This window comes from Onychostruthus taczanowskii, unplaced genomic scaffold (assembly GCF_017590055.1).
Source record: "Onychostruthus taczanowskii isolate IOZ18803 unplaced genomic scaffold, ASM1759005v1 scaffold39, whole genome shotgun sequence".
NCBI classification, from domain to species: domain Eukaryota; kingdom Metazoa; phylum Chordata; class Aves; order Passeriformes; family Passeridae; genus Onychostruthus; species Onychostruthus taczanowskii.
Window position 1 is genome coordinate 4,522,007 of NW_024501348.1, and position 20,096 is coordinate 4,542,102.

General features: G+C 38.6%; 1 protein-coding gene across 1 annotated transcript in view; it reads right to left on the reverse strand.

The window, feature by feature from the left end:
• ZNF292 (zinc finger protein 292) overlaps positions 1–20,096 on the reverse strand; it is a 49,182-nt gene that overhangs the window by 23,402 nt on the left and 5,684 nt on the right. The gene's annotated exons all lie outside the window — the stretch shown is intronic.

The window sequence follows — 20,096 nt, forward strand, 5'->3', positions numbered from 1 at the left end:
TAAAGACACTATTTGTACATCAAAAACTCACTAGTAAAAATTTTGTTTTCCTACTTGCCAAGTGAATACCTACCAACAGCAATTTCAAACTAAAACTCATGAGAGTAATGAAATAAACACCAGCAACCAAAGTGCAGAAGACTTCTATTCATTTCAGTCCATGCCAGGGGACTCAAACACACACTTAGGCAGAGCACCCAGTCAACATCCCAACCACATCCCCCATGGATCTCTGCTATCATGCCTAGGGTAACTTCATGAATTGCAAACTAATCCCTACACCATGGCAGGTTGCATGGAGTCTGTCATATTACAATGGCCAATTTTGCTGTTTGCTTCTTGAGGGGCACAACACGCAGAAAGCTGAGAGTAAGAGAGGGCAGTTTTGGCTGTCTGACACCCTGCCGAAAGCAGGGCCATTATAATATATGGTTTGGAGGAATAACTGATGGAGCTGTGTGTATCCTGAAGAACAGAGACTCTATAGCCTTTATGGGCAACCTTTTTCTGAGTGTTTAGAATGCCATTTATTAAGATTTTCTTCCACCAGCACCTAGAGAAGCAGTCCCACAGGTTCTCAACAGAGGGATTAATCCCCCTCAAACTGGTGCTAGCACAGCTGAGAGTGAGCAGGTGCTCAGCCAGGGCACTGGAGCTGCTCAGGAGAACGGCTGGGCTGCTGCCCCAGAGCAGGTCCCAAGCCTCTACTGGTACATGGGGCTGCACTCCCTCCCACCCCCCAGCTTTGTGCTCACCTTAGCCAAACTACGTGTCAGTGCATTCCCCCCATATGCTGAGCTCACTCCCAACAGTCTCTCTGACCTCTCTCTTACCTTGCTTGCTCCCCTCAAATCACTACCATCCCTTTTGTTAAAAGTGTTGAAGATGTCCCCTCATTCAGTTACTAATAAAGAAGTTAAGAGAATATTTGCTCCAGTATTGAGCTTTTGATAGGAAGCCACAAGCAGCTGGCTGCCATCTGGACTTTGTACTACTAAGTCTTTGGGACCCACACTTCAGCCAGTGGACTATTTCATGGATTTGTTTATAAGAATACTATGGGAGATGAAATACTAGGACCTGCTGATGTCTGGCAAAAGAACATCTGTCATTATCCCCTTGTCTGCAGAACCACCTACTTCATATAAGGAAATCAGGATTGTTGGTGTGAAAGCATGTTACAGAGCTCATTCTGTCAAGGACATTTAGTGAAAGTCACAGTTCTCCTTTTTCTTATGGTCAGCTGTAATTAAACTAATTTTGACAACACTGTTTCAATTCTGGCAAGGTTTGTTCCAGTAAGGAAAATCGGAGTCCTCTGAGCAACAAAGCTCTTTGGCTACAGAGTCCCCCACACACCTGAATAAAAAACAGAACAAAGTGGTTCTCAATGCATTTAACATCAAATGTTGAAAATTTGTTTAATTTCTAACATATTAGTACAACCATCTAAAAGAACTTGCTATGTTTGGGATACAATGCAACTCAACTGATAAAATGGAACTTTGTGCAAGTTTATGTATGAGAAAGTAAGAAAAGGAATGTTAACTATTGTGGAAATGCAAGCCACCATATTAAAAAACAAGACAAAACAAAACTAGGTTTATTCCTGTATTCAAATCTAGCTTAGTTAAAACACTAAGCTTAAGTCAAAATTCAGCATTGTTTGTGTATGTTAGCTGTCTGTAGTGACTTAGCCAGTGGTAATATTAAGAACATACTTAAAATTCTTATATTTTAATATCCAAATAAATCCTCTCAATAAAAAATGTCAACTATACTGAACTGAATCAGAAATCTGTTTCATGTGGTCATTTGCAATTACAATATCATCACCACATTATATAATGTTCACCCAAAACAAAGACCCAAAGGTATCTCGTTCAAGGAGATAACAGGTAAGAAATGAGCAAGTTTTGGCAAAGTGCCTCATTAAAGTCTGGACTGGTTTTAAAAGAGATCTTACTACACAATCAGTGTGTGAAGAAGTCACATATTCTTATCTCTCTCCAGCAGCAGAAGATGCTTCTGAGCATCTAGTGCTTCCTACTGGAACCTTGAACTTGACTGGAATATTGTCTGCTTTACTGTAACACTCAATTTGATGCTTTCCTAAGAGCAGCACAAAAGCACCACAGATCATGGCAGAGAAATCAAGAAAGAGCACAACAGAGCTGAAGCAGGTAAGAAAAAACAGAGGAGGACTGGATAAACAAGATGACAATATTAGGAAACACTATTTCAGTACCACTTGGCAATTTTGCTCAATGCCCTAGAATAATCAGATCAGAAGAAAGCAGTTGCCTTCAAAGAATCTTAAAGAAACTCCAGCAAAAAGCCTCTCTCTGTCCTAATACTCTCATAAGTATAAGTACTATGATTTCCATTATTGACTTGTCATACAAGACATGTTTAAGGATGCTAGTGGCAAAACAGAAAAGCTGAACAAAAAACAGCCCAGGAAAATATACTTTATATTCTTCACTTTTTGGGTCTTGGAGCAGTGTTTTGGATGGGAAAAACAGTAACTTCTTCCCTTTGTCCAGCTGATATAAGTAGTCACATTAAAAGAACGAATAGCATAAGCTTTGGTTTACATGAAAGCCACAGACCTGTAAAAGCAACCCTCTCTCCTCAAACTGATGTTGTTTCTTGTCAAGAATTCACTAGAGACATCAACACTGCACCTTTCACAGTACAGTACTTGCAGAAAATTTAAAATAAAAAGCACAGTGATGTAATCCTTTTTTCTTACGGAGCAAACTTTTTCTTCTTTTAAGTGTTTAGAATGACTTGCATTTTTGTACTGGAGAAAACACCACACAAGTGCTTTTTGTTAGAAGAGTATTACAGCTCAACCAATTTCACACTTGCTTAAAAGACAATTCTTCCTGTAAAGGGAAAATGTGAAAACAAGTTGCTGGTGAGACTGAATAAAAGAGGGACAAACATGGTAATCTGAAATTCAGACAGCTTACCATTCATATTGATTCATAGATATGCTGGGAAAATTCTTTGCAGTACAGTTGGAATGCTACTTAGCTTAGACTATTAACTTTGTAATTGGAGATAAATAGTTAAAACTACCACTGTCACACAGAATTACTTCCCTTTCTGATTAATTTGAAAAAACATACTTCTCTTTTTAGACTAAATACTTATTAAAAAAAACCCCAAGCCAAACCACAACAATAACCAACCTCCCAAGTGGTAGCTAACGTACAAGACCAAGGCAGTGACAGCATAATCTACCATTCAGTTTTACCCAGCTTTTATCCAGATTGTCCAAATTTGCTACAACTAGCCTGGAAGCCAAATAGCCAAATCTGGCCAATAACTCCTGTCAGTAAGGTGGTATTTAGGAGTTGATCTATGAAGTCATGAATCCTGTTTAATACTTGAAACACCGTGTTATCAGTTGATGTAAATTTGAATGAGGCCCACCTGTTTTTACTCATCTCCTCTTCAAAAGACCACAGCAAACAACAAGATTAATGTAAGCTTTGGTAAATAAAGGACATTTCCAACTTAGCTACCAAGCCAAGACAACATATCCTGGAAGTGTCTCAAAGTGTTGAGGACATGAAGGAAGAAAGGGTAAGAAAAAAGAAGGAGGCAGGAAGATATAACTAAACAATTTATCATCTAAGAAGTGTGACTGAAGAGTATCAAGAATATTCTCTCTTGCCATTGCAAATATGAGACCCTAAGGAAGAAACCGACAGGCTCAGTAGAGAGACACATTCATAACATGACAAGTGACCACTGAGACCTGCAACAACAAGATCAGATCTCAAGTTTCACGGTAGGTGGTCAGCATGCTAAAGAACCACCAGCTAGGCAGTATCACCATCCAATCTGCACATGGGGGGATACCGAAAACTGCTGACCCACTATGACACAACCGAGCAGGAATTCTCCCAGACAAATAGAAACTTTGCAGAAATACCACGTAGTCATTAATACCAGAAATTTGGATGAGAGAAGAATTATAAAAGCACTGGCAGAATCTATGACAGTCCAATGAAAATCACTGCAATCCACATTCAGATTATTAAAAATAAATTGAAGCAAATAAAATCTCATTTTTAAGATATGAAGTTCATTAGCAGTTAGTCAAAATAGATGTAATCAACAGACTGGCAAATTCTCAGAATACACTATCTAACAAAAAGTATTCGGAGTGTTGGTGACCTGTTACTACCACCTTTTTAAAGTGGCAAACACTGTAAAAAGAAGAAGAGAAGCTTGCACTATAACATAGTGGCACTAATTTCAGCATCAAACAGTGCTATTTTTATCTCATATATATAGATCAGCCACTTCCAAGCCATTATGTGAACTATATTAAGCATTTACACCCACCACACCCTTCAAAAATATTCTTGAGTATGACAGATTTCCTTGTCTGGATGTTTCTAGACTATACAGCACTGGCCACTATACAAAGAAAATCAAATTCATTCTGCTTTGCTTAATGAATCAGTGTTGTGCTCTGCTTACAACCATAAAAAGAAAGAATTTTACCCCCAGCCCTGGGCCTCATTAAGTTATTTATCTCCCTAGTCGGGACATGCTTGTTAATCAAGCCAAGTACTCTATTCCAAGCACAGCAGCAAAAGTTTTGTTCCCCTTTGAGACTGAAACAGGCATTTTATTTCAGCAGCAGCTTACATAGTCAAGAATCCTCCAAAAGTGGAATAATCTCAACCTGTACAATAAAAATATGTACTGTACCTGTGATTTAAACTGCAGAAAATGTATAACTGCAGGTAAGAGTCAGACAATTTTCAATCTTTATCAGAATCCTTACAAGACTGTTGCTGTAGCAACCCACCCACCAGAGGATGCTTTACTGAACAATCTTCTTTGCTAAAACTAGCCCTACAACACCAAAGCAGTGGTAAAATATGTTTCATATTAAAAGGCAGCATTATTTACTGTTAACAGATGTTGCATGTGTATGGTCCACACCTACATGTTTCTTCAGCTCTGAAGAACAGATTCTTACCCTGAACACACCTGAATAAGGGTAAGCTTATTTAAACTTATGTAAAGACATGCCTGGGACTGTCATTTTCATTCCCTGCTACACCCAAAAGACTAAGAGGCTGGGAAAGTGACACACAGTGGGTCATACAGGTAAGCTGCACCTCTTAAACAACTGCAGTAAGCAGCAAAACCTTTATTTCAGTGATTTTCTTCAAGCACATCCACACAGGAGAAAGTCCAAACAACAACTTTGGCACAACTGTATTATGTGGAGATGAGTCATAGGGAGCTGCACACAAAGAGTGGCTGAAGGAATTCTCTCCATGAAAACAACTGCACAGTGGCAGAGGTAGCAAAGCGATGTCACAGCTCCACGCACACAGGCAGGCGCAGGAGCTACAGCACTTCTCAGTGAGATCACTCTGCCACTTGCTGCTCACATGGAGCATTCCCACTGAGGCACGGCTCCCCTTGACACAAGGATGCCTCTCATTCCTCCAGTACCTGCCAGCAACCAACTGATACAAAAGAGCAGCTGCTTTCAGAGGAACCACCAATGGCCTCACTCAAGAAAACAGGTCAAGCTTTAGTCAAAGCTGGTAAAGAATAGCTACAGTTCTACTACCATGAAAAGAAATTTCAAAGGAGAGTGAGGGTTCCAGTCAAGAAAGGGTAACTGAAGAAAATCAGTGAAGCAAGTCTCCCATATGAACCATGTACATGATTTAAGAATATTTTTCTTGACTTAAGATCCTCCCTGTCACAGCTTGTGTCACTAGATGATGGATCATGAGAAAATGAATTGGAGATCCTGAGTTTGGAATCACCATACAGAGGAAGATGCAGAGAGATGCTGCAGGCTGCAATGAGCCTGACAACATAACCACTTGAGTCAAACCAAGCTCCTCTGACTGCTCTGGACTGGTTTAGAATTGGATGCTTAGTTTTAAATGGACTGAAAGGAAGAAGACATATAGCATAGTTTGATCCAAAGTGTCCCTGAGGACTTTATCTTGGAACAAGCGCTTTTCAATATCTTCATCCCTGACCCAGACACTGAGATCAAGTGCAGCCTCAGCATGTTTGCAGATGATACAATGCTGAATGGTGTAGTTGACACAAGAGAAGGAAGGGGTACTATCCAGAGTGACATGGACAAGCTTGAGAACTGTGTCTACAAGAACATCATGAAGTTCAACAAGTCCAAGTGCAAGGTGCTGCCCATCGGTCAGGGTAACCCCAGATGCGAGTACAAACTGGGAGAACTCATTAAGATCAGCCCTAAGGAAAAGGACTTGGTTGTTCTCATGGATAAAAAGCTGAACATAAGCCAACAAGGTGTGCTCACAGCCCAGAGAGCCAACTGCATCCTGGGCTACACCATAAGAGGGGTGGCCAGCTGGTCAAGGGAGGGGATTCTCCCCGTCTACTCTGTCCTTGTGAGACCCAACCTGGAGGGCTGCATCTGTGCTCCTCAGCACACGAGACAGATACACCTGGTTGAGCAGGTCCAGAGGAAGCCACATAGATGATGAGAGGAAAGGAGCAGCACTCCTGTGAATAAAAGCTGAGAGCAGAGGTCGATCGGGACACAGAAGAAAAGACTTTGGAGAGACCTCACTGTGGCCTTCCAGTATTTAAATGGGCTCATAGAAAGGAGGGGGGTAAGAAATTTTGTATGGGCAGATAGCAACAGGACAAGGGAAATGGTTTTAACTGAAAGCAGGCGAGTTTAGATTAGATGTTAGAACGAAATTTACTCAGAAGGTGGTGAATCTAGATGTCTCATTCCAGGCACTGCTCAAAGCCAGGCTGGATGGGTCCTGTGCAGCCTGATCTAGTGAACGGCATCCCTGCCCATGGCCTTCCAATCCAAACCGTTCAATGATTCAACGAACTTCGTACAGTCAGGTTCCTCAGGTGGTCATCAACCTGACCTTCACTTAAGAGTGATTTTTGTCTCCCAGTCCCTGATTTATGGTGAGACAATACATGAAAATTATTTGTGCTATCTTAATCCTCTCTACAAGATAATAACGTAGAGAAATTAAAAAGCAGGGGAAGAGGTATAACGATGATTTCTTTCAGTATTTGAATATCTGAAGTTTGACTGTTTAAGCCTGCAAGTTTACTAGACTAATAAGGAAAGATCTCACACCATTATTCTTGCCAAAGGTAGTTCAAAAACATCAAGTGCCAAAATCTTTTCCAGAGAGTGCATGAAAGTACATGTTTCTTGTCAAAATCATACGCCATTTTTCAGATACTCTGAAAAGCAGACAATTCTCTTGATTCAGTTTGTAACGACAGAGATACACACATCACATAAATTAAGTCAATGGTTAGTTCATAACCTGAAAGACAAGGGCTTAGGTTTTTTAAAGGAATAAATCAGCTTACCATGGCAATACTATTATCTGACAACAAGACATGGGGAGTGAGATATGATTTAAATAGATGTTCTTTGTGAATGGTTGTCTTCTACATTAGATCATGTTACAAAATCAGATCTAGCACCAGACATTGCCTGTTAAATACATACAACAGAAGTGAAAGGAACTGTTTTATAATACCACACAGTGTTTCTACCACATAAGTACTGTTCAAGTACTACTCATCATCTAGAAGGTGTTTTCTTTTTCCATGCAAACTGAGGAAAAACAAGGCTGTATGTATTTCCCTCAGGTCATGAAATATAGTGCCTGTGGTCAGCTAAAGAACAGCACAAAAAGATAATGGCAATTCTAATACTGACCTTTAAATCTCCACACTACTGTCTGCTTGCAATTATTTAAACTCTTCTGTCCTCAAATTTCTTGTGTAGTACTACAGATGAGCAAGAACTACCTTTCAAATATAGACAGCAGTATTTTAAGAATGTAATGCACAGTAATAGTCTCACTCCTGCTTGTCAATGTGCAAGTTACTAAAACATGCAATGATGAGCCATGAGAAGCAGACAAAGCAAGACACTGGAGCAGCAAGCATATGAAAATACTGATTGTCTGTTGAAAGTCTTCCTATGCTATCTGACTGCTGCTGAATGTGAAGAATGCTGACAGTGCAGCCATGCTGACCTGTGAAGCAAACAGAACAGATGATGCCTCCTGGTTTTGTATTACCAGCACAATCCTCTCTTTGTATTACAAAACAAAGTGTCGTCCTGAAGCTAAGCTATAAGACTCTTTACCATTTAAACCTAAAATGATTATTAAAATGGAAATGTATGCCAATATTCTGTACTCTATGCAGTTACTTGTTCCTGAACTGCCATCTTTCTGCTTTTGATACTTTAAAAGTAATTTTACTGCAGCTTAGAAAAGTGAGATTTACTACATCTCTAGCAAAAAAATGTTTTCCCCTTCATGATTCTGTACTTCACTTTTGTCACCTTTGGCACTAATCTCCACACCTTGAAGAGAATCACTAAATGAAGACAAGAATTTAAAAGTCTGACAAGCAGAGGCCCAATAATTTATCTTTGCTGTATTTCTTCTCCAATAAAGGAGATGTCTACTATTCAATTACCAAAATAACCCAATTAGTAAGATTAAAGACACCTCCTCAAATCCTACCTCCAAGGGTCTATAACCTTAGATTGCAATTTTGGAAGTGAAAAATGACTTATCTGCTTCTCTCTGAAAAAGTATTTTTCATGCTTGTTCTTCACATTGTTGACCTTTCAGGTATGGTAGTAACAAGCAACAACTAACTGCTTACAATTAGCTATTACTCAAAAGAAAACAGAACCAGATTTGAAACTGCTGGGGAGTTAAGAGCACTACTAAATATTCAGTAAAGTTCTCACAGTATCCATGGTTCCACAAGGACTGTTCATCAGTACTGGAATGTGCACACAGACACAACTCTCTGCTCGAACTTGAGAATCTCCACCAGTCACATCTTGCCAGTAGATAAGCTCACTGACAACAGGAAATACTGAGCAATCTCAGATGTGCAGCACTCCATCGCAGAAGCACGCAAGGCAACTGTGCACAAGCACAGCTCCCAGATGGTGTCACATTAAGGGTGTGCACACATCCTGATATTAGGGTAACCAAGTATTTTGAGATTGGGCAGATAGACCAGCAGGTACAGAAACTTCTGAAAACATTTCATAAGTATATAGGTTTATGCAGTGGCTTTGAGATATCCAAGATGAAGACATTTCTTTAAAAAAATGAATATACTGGTGCTTTTTAATACCAATAAATTCACTACTGAAACACCTACATTAAATATAGATGAACAAAAGGTTTTTTTAAAGATCTGTGAATTGTATTCTAACTGCAATGTAAAGATAAAGCTGTTATAAATAAATTTATTGTACATGCATAAATTCGTCAGACCAAGAACAGAACAATATAGTGACAAATAAAACACCTTCAAAAAATAAGTCAAAAAAACGCTGAATGGCCACTACAACACTGCTTTTGAGGAATAAAGACAACAGAATTAAATGCTCTCCAGTCTTTTTAGGATAGCCAGGAAAAAAATTCTCAAACTGCATGCAGAGGTGACATGCCCTTGATTGGCAACATGATGACCATAGGTACTGGAGAAAGAGCTAGAAATTGCAAGACAGCTTAGTCCCTGACAAAGGCCCTGAATCCTAAGCTATGAAACACAAGAACATGCTGACTCGATGTGGGTTCTTGATCAAGCAGCTAGGTATAGTCATGATGTTGATGCTATCCTTCTGACTTTACAATAACAGAATTAAAAGTATTGGTTTGTTTGGGTTGTCTTCTGGAAAACAAACCTATTACACTGAGTCTTGGGCTGAGGCTAAACATTCATCTCATTCAAGACAAGTTCATTTCTGAAAGCTGTATTTTTCAGAGTAAAACTGTGAGTCTGAAGCATGATCTCACTGACTACTACAACCATTAAAGAACGGAGCATGTGATGAAGACAGCATTGTTTAAATTCCTGGAAAGCTGATAATAGTCTGCTTTTAAGCTATCAATTATGATAGCTTACAAACTATGCCAGGCTGCTGGCCTTGAGTCTTTTGTGCAATTCCAGCCCTGTGCAAGTATCATTACCAAATCACATGAAAAGTCACAGAACTGAACTGGTAAAATAGAAATAAACCTCTAAGTGAACGGATCTCTCCCTTCCACAGGGAGCATCAGTCCTGGTTTGCAATAGTAAAATCATCCCCACCCCAAGAATTCAATGTAAACAAACTCAACTAGAAGATGGCTAGGATGATAGTAGGCATGACCAATAAGCACAATGCACTGGGCAATCATCCTCACAGCTTCTAAAAAGGAATTGCTTCCAGAAGCATTTCCAGACCATCAGAACTTAAGAGAACACAGCAACATTGCCTGTGATGCCTCTCTCCTGTAAGGAAAACGAACAGACTGGTTCAGAATAGCTTTATAACGTGTTCTCTTTAACTTAGTATCTCAGACACTAAAAATAAATTAGAAATCCAAATTTAGACATATCTGCAGTCAAGAAGATTTCCTACCAATACATTAGTACCAGATGATGTCTTTATGGAGTCCCACAGCAAAGTTACATCCTAAAGGTTGACACAAAAAAAAAAATCTTTACAGTATTACACTACAATTATTCTCAGCCTTGATGATCTAAAGCTTCTAGAGATGAAAACTATCTTTTACTTTTGTGATTTCTATCCTTGCCTTCTCTCCTCCTTGTTGTTCAGTGTTTTACCAGAAGATGGAGAACAAGCCCCTTCACCACACAAAATGCCAACTGCTGCAGCTCTTTTTTTTTTTTTTTTTAAACTGTGAGGTTAAGGTTGCCATGAAAGGTTCCCACCTTATTTGAGGAAAGTGGAGAGAGCTAAGGAATCACTGGCAAACAATCAGCATTTACATTCACTTCGTACAAGAACAAACTACCCAGCTAAGATGTCAAATGAACAAATATTCAAGCAAAAACTTGAACAGTTCTTGAACTAGTTCTGCATGCCAAAAAAACCTTACTTCTATGTCTAATTTAAACCAAGTCTACCTGAGATTACCCATGAGACTTTACCATTAGTCATTAGAAACCAATACTATAACAGATGATTTTTGAGGCATTTAAGAGTAAATTAAATGGTTACACAGTATAAACCCCATCTCTTGCACATATAAAGAAGAACAGAGAAAATGAAGCAAGAAAAAAATATGAGTATCTACTGCTTTTGTTGTGGTATGCCAACCTTCTGATCGAGACATTCTCCACATCACCATGATGATAATTAATCTTTATTTTCCTTTCACCTTTGTGTCCAACAGAAAAGCCCAAACATAAATGACCTGTTTCCATTTTGTTTTTCAGTTGAAATAGCCTGTAGGGTATTTTACAGATTTTTAGGTTAGAACAAAACTTACATAGAAAATCACAGATATTTTAAACCTGTCCACAAGCATCAGACAGAACAGCATCCATCTGAAATACTGCTGCTATCACAGATTGGCCATAATAAAATGAACAAAACCAGGTTTTATTTATTTAGAACTGTACACAGAGAGGTCATTTTACATCAAAACAACACAGCGCTATACTTCTAAATAATTTCCAAAGCAGTTTAATGATACAAATTCAAACTGGCACTACTTAACTGATTGCGTGTTTGTTTACCAAGGCTTAGCACTGACTTGATTTTGTAGCTACACAGGTGCAGCACGAATATTAGCTCTTACATGTTTTTTATTATAATACAAAACAATCCAGAATCAAACAGCAAAACTCCAGCAGGTACACAGTATCAGACTGCATTACAAAAGTGTGGATGACATAATCTAATGCAATTGTATTTTCTACAGGACAAGTACTATTTAAATTATGGTACTGATTAAAGAACATCCATCTCAATTTGTACTCAATTTTCATTTCTAAAGCCTATCAAGATTTTACATTGTTGATATGCTATTTTTACTTGAATGTGTCTTCCAAATTGTTTCACAATGAAGTTGTTAAGCAAAGTATAGCTCTAGAAAGCCAAGACTCCTTTGGCTGAAGAATCAGATGATGACGCTTTAATTCTAATGGAGATATTGACTTGTGCCCAGAAGAGAGTACTGAAGCCAGACTCTTAATTCCATCACTTACTACAAGATTGTATTTAAGCAATTGTTTTCACTCTCAATTTCTGCAGGCATGGTGCAGAGCTATCCAATTTTTTTTCCCATTACAACTCCTCTCCTCCACTGACAGGCTGCAGTTTCAATCTTTGCTGGCTTTTTCCTTTCCCTTCAAACAGAAAACTCCAGCTGCTTTCACACTTTGGAAAGCCATCCTAACATCACTGGCTTCTCTAACCTGCCGCTGAAAGTAAGGGAAAGTCACGTCAAGATTAGCAAGTACTGCGAGTCAACACTCATTCAGAGATGAATTTCAAAACCAGAATCTAAGTTTGCCAATTAGGTTCTGGTCCACAAAAGGCTCACAATGACTATACCATCCCAGTACAATGCACAGGGAGTGGATGATACAGCAAAGAAACAGGATTCTGAGAACTCAAGTCTCCAGTGAACACATCACAAGTGGTCATGTTTCAGACTGGCATTACCTGGACACCCATTAGCAGTTGAAGTAGAGTGTCTGCAACTGCTCCTGGAGTACAGCTTCTGGTTTAGTTTCATCCAAAAGACATTAAAATTTCCACACTGTAATGCTGTTCCACAATGTAAAAAGAAGTGTGCTAACAGGGATGATCAGATCACTTTCAAAGCAAACCCTGGGTCTCATCCAGAGTATTAACATACAGGAACTCACTCTTTTGGTTCACACTTCTATTCTAAAACTGCTCTTTCAACCACTGTCTCATTCATCTACTGAAGAGAGAATTTCAGAACACTAAAAGCAAGTTTTGTTAGACTGTATGAGCAGCTATGTTTTCACACTCTTGTCTGTATAACAGTGTTTCTCCTTCCACAAGCAAAAAAAAAGTCCACCCGTGAAGGAAAGTATAAAAAGATTCTTGCCTGACTCACCATGTATTTGAAGTACCACCTACAAGGTAGCACTGGTTGTTATTACTGGTACCTTCAGAACCCAGATAAACAGGTATGCACTCTGTGATATAGATAGCCCTCACTTAATAAGCATTGATTTTTTGGTGCTATCTAAAGAAAGAAAACATAAGCTCAAATACCTTCAAGTATTAGTTTCCTGAACAGTTCTAAAGGTAATCTGTAAAAGTGTTGCAAAACTCTATTCATCTACAAGCCTTTTTTAAATAAACATTCTCCCCCCACCATCCTCTTAATTTTTTTTATTCTCAGACTAATCAAGTAAATTGAAAATCTTGTCTATCAAACCACAATACAAAGAAATAACTGATCTATAATTGAACCTTTTTTTTTTTTTTTTGTGGCAAAACTGGAAAATTTAACACATATCTAGGTTTTATGCTCAAGCTCCACCAGAAAAGGAAAAGGAGCTTTTTTTCACAGAAACAGCAAAAAAATCAAGACATGCAGTAACTTATTCCTCTGTTCATACTTAAGGAAAGCTATCCTCCCTGGAGACTTTTTAGAGACAACAGTTCAGAACACAAAGACAGAACAGGCAATTGTTAAAGAACTGATACTACTTGCTGACTAATTTTGATTTGTTAGAAAGAATTAGAATACTTTTGAAATCCAGTAAACGTAACCAACTATCCTGCAATGAATGATTCATTTTGTCAGTCTGTTCAACCACTACACATTCATACATATATTCAGTAGCTTATAACATAACTACATGTTATGTTGTTTATCATTCCACAAAAATTAGAAAATATGAAAGTTGAACAAACATAGAAAGTTAGTAAGAATTACCATTAGCTGTGTTTTAACTCTTGCCTAAAGAGATTCTGCCCAAATAACCACTTCTACTTAGGTTACTTCTGTGGATTTTTTTTTTAAATAAAACTCATTGCAGCTCTATTTACCATTAATATGCAATTACTACACAGATTTAAATTACTCTGAAAATGCAGGAGTGCACTGAGTATTTGAACTCTCCTCTCCTCTCCCTACACATATTTACACCACCTAAGGTGTAAATGACCTTGATGACTTCTTACAACTCCTTGCCAGTAACTCTCAGGGCTGTACATCTCTACCTGAGTTAAGACAAAAATTGTGGAAAGAATCCATGCCATAATCGTAAGGGTAAGTTTCTTTATCAACTTCTTGAGGATTTTTTAAACCATTGTTATAATTCAATTTTTAGGAACGTTAGCACCCCAGCTCTTTGGCACACAAACATATAAAGTTAACCATGCCTCTAATCCAACTATTTCTATCTACATCACTAGGCAGATAACGTTACAACGACAAAAAAAAAGAATCTCAGGCTTGTTCTTTAAGGCATATAACTGAGTACCAGGGAAGTACCCACTACCCTCAACTTACAGATATAAAACCAAGAGATGTAACTGCGCTTTTGGGAAATATATTTCTATTTTTAAGGCAAAGTCTATGTTGGAGGAAGGTTTGAAAAAAAGCACCTCAGCAAATACAGAAGCAGAAATAGAAGAACAGCTTGTGGGGCTCTGCTACAACTGTCATAATAATTATGTCATACACCGTCACCCAGAAAGTTTAAAAAAAAACCCCACAGGAAAGGGACACAGCTGAAAGTTAATTACTAAACACAGAACCTTCTCTTAATTGACAGAGAGATATTTCTTTCCCCAAATATAAGTTAAAAGGCACAAGCAAGTTGTATGTTTTTCATCTGGGCATGCTGAACACATACTGAAGGAGCTCAGCTTTCTAATTATTAAACTGAAAGAGGCAAAACAAAAGCAAAATTACCTTGGTGCCATTTGTCCCATTATTTTTTAGGCACTATTTTGCTTAGAATTCAAACCTGGCTAGTTTTAGAAAAAGACCTAGAAAAACCTAGAAAATGAATGGAGAGCCTCTGGTTACATCCATAAACTATCTCAGAACAAATAAGTTATTTAAAACACTAGTAAATAATTTCATTAAGCTTCATGCTTTGTCACATATAGTAATAGAAATTACCATTCTTTAGGCTTGCCTTTACCTTTTCAACATTTTGCATTTAACAGGCTCTTTCTGATCTGGTCATTGGCATCTAATTTCTCCCTTGCATCCTAACATAAGTGAACTTGCTATAGTTCTAGTCTACATTTCTCTCTATGCAGATATTCAATCGTGTCTCAACTCAGTGTTGTCATCCCAACACTCATATTTTAGTCTGTTTACTTAAAAAGAGCATTCAGCATTTGGCTATTAAACAAGCATTTCATCAATGTGGCGGGATGTTCATTACAGTAAACTTTCACCCACTGCCAGGAAATCTAATTTACCTATTCTTTTAATTATCAGACTGGCATATGGGCAGACTAAAAATAGGAAGACAGCCAGAAATAACTGTGACTAATCTAGAAATATGTACATTTCCTGCAACATAGGTGACTTAAACTTGCTCTCTCATTAAGTGAAATGAGACATTACAATACTTCTATAGTTCAACTACATTGCATTTTTGTATTAGCCGTCTTAATAAGATGAATGCAACTTCTTCCACGGCTACTTCAAACCCTTTTAATTCTGATGATAACTTAACTGATAATCTTCATCCTCAGTAGAAAGATTACTCAGTTGTCATTTTAAACTTGTCTACTCAGCACAGTCAAATTGACATCCCAAAGGATGCCTTCCATCTGATTGATATTTCCAGTGAAAGAACAAGGCAACACCTACCACACTGTGTCTAATAACCACCAGTGTCCTTTCACCAGTGTCGAAGTACTTCCACTGTGTTCACATGTGGGAAAGGAGAGGAGCCAAGGCCATACTTTCTCCTGAATATGTTGGCAAACCCGAGCAGAACTCCCGAGTTCCTGCGTCACATTGACATGATGACCAACTCTGGCTGGGTATCCAAAAGCAGGGTTCAGTTGCTGCACAAGTTTCAACAGAAACATTATGCAAGTTCCCAGTCTGTAGAATGGGGATTATGAAGTTTTATCACCTTAACTATTACAGATTCATAAACAGAAATTACTTTTTATCCCTACAATTCTCTTCATAAGACCAACCCTCCAATGATAAAAAAAAAGTTTAGATTGTCTTTTGTGATTCTCTTCTTGTACCTATCCTTGTGTTCCCTGTGTTATAAACCAGTATATTATCACAGGCCCCTGAAACAAGCACTCTACGACAGGATCAGCATGGGTGGATAGGGGCAGAGCAACCTGGACTTAAGTAGTGTTTGATACTCTGCTGCACTGACACGCTTGTCTCCAAACTGGAGAGGCATGGATTTGATGGCTGGACCACGCTGCGGATAAAGAACTGGCTGGATGGCCACATGCAAAGAGTTGTGGCTGACAGTTCATTATCCACACAAAACTAGTGGTGCCCCTCAGGGGTCAGTACTGGGGTTGATTCAACATCTTTGCTGGTGACATGGAGAGTGGGACCAAGTGCACCCTCAGCACAGTTGCTGACACCACCAAGCTGTGTGGTTCGGTAAACAAGCTGGAGGGAAGGGATGCCCCCCAGAGGGACCCTGACAGGATAGAGATGAGGGCTGTGCAAACCTCCTGGAGTTCAACAAAGAGGTGCTATCGGTGCAAGGTTCTACACCTGGGTCGGGGCAATCCCAGACACACTGACAGGCTGGGCAGAGAAGTCACTGGAAGCAGCCCTGCAGAGGAAGACTTGGGTGTGATGGTTGAAGAAAGACAACACGAACCAGCAGTGTGAGCTCACAGCCCAGAAAGCCAGATGGAATCCTGGGCTGCACCAAAAGGAGCATGGCCAGCAGGTCCAAGGAGGTGATTCTTCCCCTTTATTCTGCTTTTGTGGGACCCCATCCACAGTACTGCATCCAATTCTTGGTTCCCAACATAAGGACATGGAATTGTACAGCAAGTTCAGAGCAGGGCCACGAAGTTGACAAGACGACTGGAGCACTTCCTTATGAACACAGGTTGAGAAAGTTGGGGCAGTTCAGCCTGGAGAAGAGAAGATTGCATGGAAACCTCATAGCAACCTTCCAGTATCTGAAGGGGCCTACAAGGAATCCAGAGAGACTCATCATCAGGAACTGTAGTGATAGCACAAGGAGTAATGGGTACACATTGAAATTGTGGAAGTTTAGGTTAAATATTAAGAAGAAATTCTTTACTGTGAGGGTAATGAGACACTGGAACACGCTGCCCAGGAAGGCTGTGGATGCCACAAACCTGGCACTGTTCAAAGCCAGGCTGAATAAGGCCTTGAGCAACCTGTTCTAGTAGGCGGTGTCCCTGTCCATGGCAAGGGGGGGTTAGGACTAGATGACTTTAAGTTTCATTCCAACCCCTTAACATTCTATGAATCACAAGACTGAGGAACTCCTTATTAATGATTTAATGCCCGATCACTGAAGGTACTTTACCAATTCACCAAAGCAATATTTGGTCTATTAGATACACAAATACCAAACAGGATCTATTTGACAGAATCCATTCTCTCCGTCATTCTGAAAAACAGAAGAGGAATCCTTCCAAATTCTGGGGTTTTTTTTAATATATGGGACATTGAGAATGCTACACCAGCTCAAATGAAAACTGCTCTATTCATCCAAAAGACAACAGAGTTACAAATAAAGACTGGTCTTTAGCCTAAAGAATTTTACTTCAGGGAGTTAAGGTTCTCAAAGCAACAAATGCACCTGTCCAGCAGTTACAAGAGAATGAACACCAGGAGCCAGTTTTTGAAGATGGATGGAGCTCTGATAGTTGATAGTCCATGTAACATGAGTTCCTATAAGGCCAATGAAGTGTATGAGTGGTTCAGAATGAGTAACAATCAAGTGAGAGCTACATTAGTTAGCACAGGATTTCCCTATTTCTCTGATCAATTATTAATTTACTTTACCTATATACAGGAAATAATAAAGCTAGAAATATTGTACACCAGAAGACTGTGCAACAGTTACAGAAGAGAAGATGGAAAAGACACTTGATCAAACTATTTTTACCAAAAATGGGCATATATTTTTGCAAGTTTGGTCCAATTACCTACTGGATCAGGTCTACCTTCAGAGAAAAATTTTATAAAGCTCCACTGCCTTTTTGACATTATATATATCTTCTCCCTGAAAATCTTTGTTCTGCCAAGTACTAGGCGTTATTAAATTAACTCTTCACAAATGAAAGCAGTGTACTTCATCCCTAGAGATGAAAGACCTGAGAAAGAATACCAAGGAGTTGTCTTTAATGCATATTTGGAAAGATAAACAGGAACAAATATTTCATACCTCAAAAAAAAGGCTTGCATACTTCCTAAAACATGACACATGAAGTTGTTAATCAATGCAAAAGCACAGACCTAATAAAATGGGAAATGCTATCTCAAAAGACAGTTTCAAACCATACTGTTTACTGTTATTTAAAATAAAATTTGCAAATTGTTGTACATCATCATTGTAAAGAAGATGGTGGCCTAAGAACCTCATGCTAGTTTCCCTCTTCAAAACTATAAATACACTGTATTATAATTGCAAAAGGATATGCATGGAGGCCTTTAAAAAACACCAATTAAAATTTTTTGACCTCTGAGTATTAACTTTTCACTAGAAGTGTTTCCTAGAGAAACTGTGGTTTGCTGATAGAAGGGGTTTTCTCTCTAACTTCAGTAAAAGCATGAAGTGACTTAACTCTGCAAAATATGTGCATCAGGGTAACTAGGAAACTAAGTATCTGTTTGCTGAACTTCCACGGAAAGAGGAGCTTTTGTCAACATGCTGAGGTTTTGATAATTTTTATCCCTACATCAACATTTTGTCATCTTCTTAACTGCCTTAATTTGTTAGCTTCAGAGAACATTTAATATTTCTCTTTAATATTTGTACTCGGAAGGAGAAATGTTTTAAGTTAAATCATAAGTCTTAGCTAGACTGTCACCTTCTTACCAAATCCTTATTAGATTGCTACCTTCCCTACAATTAAGAACTCCAAAAATCCCATACATATGGGATATAGCAACGAAGCAAAAAGGGGGGAAATAGATAAAAATTAACATCAAGAACTGCAAAAACTGTTCTCAAAAGTAAAAAGCAGAAAATAACTGAAAACAGCATTGAAAATATAAGAGGTGCTTCCAACAGAAAGAGAATATGCTACTTTTCATTATCTACATGGGATACAATAAATCACAATAGTCTTAAGCTGTGACAAGATACTAAGTTAAACTGCAAGGGTGGGCAGAAGAAATTATTGAAGGCAAAGAAAACGGAACTGAAATGTATTATGCAGAGAGATTTTTTGAATATTTTTCAATGGATTGTTTTGATTAAACAAGCATTTGTAGCTATGGCCTATCAATAATCAATGCTGCTTTGGAATGATGGTCTACCAATTATTTCAGTACAAGAAAATCTATTAATAAAACTTTATAGTACAGATCTTTAAAGTTCTAACAAAGACCAGCTCCAATCTAGCACAATGCTGGGGCTTGATGCCATTATTGAGGACTTAGGATTAGAACATTTATGCTCACTCATTAGATTTACCCTAAATAGTGAGGGTGCTTTCTTCTAAATATTTTTACGCACATTTTAACCGAATAGGTACACTTACTGTTTTATTTGAAAGCAAGCCCATTTCCCTAACTCCATGTAGTTTAGCTAAAAAAAAAAAAAATATCAGGGGGTTTTGCTTCTATCCACCTCCCCAGAGAGATAATGTGACTATTTGACATGGCAGGTCTCACATGATGATGTAGCACAAAAACACCTGAGGCAGCTGAAAGAATGCATGACGACACAGCCTGGCAGGTGTTTCTCTTCATGCACTTGGGAACTGTGCAGTGTACTACATTTTAGCAGATTCCTTGCTATTTCTGGCAGCTGTACAACTCTCCCTGAATAGCAGAACATCTGGAGGTCACAGGTATGAAAGTAAAATCAAAAGTATTGGAAGTTGTAATGGGCACTCATGGTAATGTATTTAGAAAAAAATAGGAACTGTGAGATGAGAAGCAACAGAGAGTGGCAGAAGCAAATGTGCACAGAGAGAAACATCGTAACAGAAACTTTTAAGTGTTACCTCAGTGTAAAAATCCCTCACGGGACTCAACCGAAAACACTTTCTACTCAAAGAAGCAGAAACTATGGAATCC